Below are 2,822 nucleotides of genomic sequence, written 5' to 3'. Positions count from 1 at the left end.
CCTCCCAATCTTGGACTGCTGCCAAGGCTAAGATCATCTTGATTGTGTCCATCCTTGCCATTGGTGCATATACTTCATTGTAGTCGGTCCCTTGTTTCTGAGAGTATCCTTTTGCCACAAGTCTAGCTTTAAACTTGTTAATACTCCCATCTGAATGTCTCTTAGTTTTGTAAATTCATTTTACTCCTACAACACTTCTTCCAGCTGGTCTGTTCACAAGCTCCCATGTATTATTTTGCTCGATAGATTTTAATTCTTCTCTCATGGCAAGCCACCATTTTTCATCCTTTGCTGCTTCAAAAAAGGTGGATGGATCTACATCCAATTGAGCCACATTAGTTTGGGCATATATGTCAGCCAGGCTTCGGGTTTTTCTTATAGGGGTAGCTGAATCATTTTCACCATCCGAATTCTGATCAGGAATTTCGTTTTCAATATTACCAGGAGTACCTGGTGTTGATTCTGCATCGTGGGGATCAGAGTTTGCACCATTTTCTCCTTGATCTTCATTTTGAACAATTTCTGGAGCAGATGGTGTGATCACCTGTTCATTCGTCATTGGCCAGGAGGGAGTGGTTTGCTCCTTTGTCGCCTCTTGATCTGTTTTAGACAGAGCATTAAAAAATATAACACTAGAATTTCTAATATCATTTCCAATCCAATCCCACTCTTTGTCCTCCTCAAAAATTATATCTCTACTAATGATGATTTTTCCCCCAACTGGATCAAACACCCGATACCCTCTTATCCCAGAGCAGTACCCAACAAGAATCCCAATTTTAGACTTCTCATCTAGTTTGGTTTTTTTCTCATCAGGAACATGCACATGGCAAATACTGCCATAAACACGTAAGTGATTCAAAGATAATTTTCATTATGCCACATTTCATAAGCTGTTACTCCATTCAATACCTTTGAAGGTAAAGAATTCAACAAGTACACAGCAGTGGAAGCAGCTTCAGCCCAACATTTTTTGGACAGATTTTTTTCAAACAGCAAGCACCTTGTCATCTCGATGATCGTCCTATTTTTCCGCTCACTAATGCCATTTTGCTGTGATGTGTATGGAGCAGTGTAAAGATGAGTGATACCTTCTAATTTGCAATAGTTGTGGAGTATGGTGGAGATGTACTCACCGCCATTATCAGACCGCAATGCCTTTATCTTCCTTTCAGCTTGCCTTTCTGCAGAAGCTTGAAAAGTTTTGAATACATTGAATGTCTCCGATTTGTTCTTCATGAAATATATCCAACAGTATCGTGTGAAATCATCAATAAAGATAATAAAATACTTATTTCCACTCCAAGATTCTTCTTTAATTGGACCACAGATGTCAGTATGAATCAAATCCAATTTATTCTTGGCTCTTGAAAAATTTTGTTTGAATGGAAGTCTGGTCTGCTTCCCTTTTTGACACGTTGGGCAGCAATTTTCCACTAATTCAATGTCTGAAACATCCTTGGCCATCCCATTTTTTTTAATAATCTCAGATTTTTTATTCCATAGTGACCAAGACGGCTGTGCCAGAGTTGAGATTCTGCAGAAAATACCATTGAAACTTCTGCAGGTTGAACCAGATGAGTGTTGAAGATAAAAAAAATTCTTTTGTTGTAGCTCAGCATGAAGAACTGAGTGATTTCTTGGGTCTGTGATGTAAAGGTGAAGTCCTCGAACCAAGATTTCTATTTTTTGTCTCAGGATTTGCCCAAAACTTAACAGATTTTGGGTTAAACCAGGTGCATAGTAAACATCTTCCACAATCATGGGCTTCTTCCCTCTAGATAAGTATATGCTGCCAACACCCAGTACTGGAGTGGTGTGCCCTGTAGCAGACCTCACAACTCTTCCTTTTTGAGTTCTAAAATTGAAGAGTAACGTTCTGTCACAACACATGTGGTGAGAACACCCACTGTCAAGAATCCAACCTTTTATCGATTGTGTGGTAGTTTCATCAACAGAGTATGTTATTTCCACATAATCAGGTGAGGTTTCAGTGCAGAATGCTATTTCTAAGTTGCATTCTTCGTCAAACAAAGAAAAATCCACCAAATTTGCGTGTTCTTTCGCCCTATTTTTGTGTATACAGACTCTTTCAACATGCCCTGTTTCCCCACAGTTTTTGCAAATAGCTTTAGGATGGTAGAAACAGAATTGAGCTCGGTGGTTTGTCTTCTTACAGTGGGGGCAAGGTTCGTAGATTTCTTTACCATTTCCCCCTTTTTTCAGTGGATTTTGCTGCACGTAACCTCCCTGGCTTGGAGCCTGCAAATTTGATGCTCCTCTGCTGATTGCTAAATTACTGAGATCAAGATTTTCTGCAGATAATAAGACTTCGATTTTCTCGTGCACACCCTCAACCTTTGGGGGTCTGATTTTCATTTGTTTTTCAGAAGCTTGCAAAGCACTGATAAGTTCTAGAAAAGTGATTTGTTTCAGTTTGTCAGTTTCTTCTAAAGCGCACAACTTTGCCTCAAATTTATTCGGGAGACTCATAGTCGCCTTTTCTACAACCTTTTCTTCAGGTAATTCCCCACCAAGAGCTCGGATCTCATTTACTATTTTGATTGTGCGGTCATAGTAATCTTGAACAGTCTCCTTGTAACTCATCCGATTTGCTTCAAAATCTGAGATACGGTTTCGAATATGGATTTTCCGAATCTGATCACCACCTTCATGAATGGCCTTCAAACGATCAAATATCTTCTTTGGTGTGTTGCAGTTTGCAATTTTGGTAAACATGCTCTCAGTTAGAGCATCATGCAGAAGAGAAGCAGCTTTGTGTTTGTTGATGGTGTGATTTTTGTAGCGAAATTTTTCATCCT

Source organism: Zingiber officinale, chromosome 3A (assembly GCF_018446385.1).
Source record: "Zingiber officinale cultivar Zhangliang chromosome 3A, Zo_v1.1, whole genome shotgun sequence".
In the NCBI taxonomy this organism is placed as follows: Eukaryota; Viridiplantae; Streptophyta; class Magnoliopsida; order Zingiberales; family Zingiberaceae; genus Zingiber; species Zingiber officinale.
Note: the sequence above shows the minus strand (reverse complement) of the source record.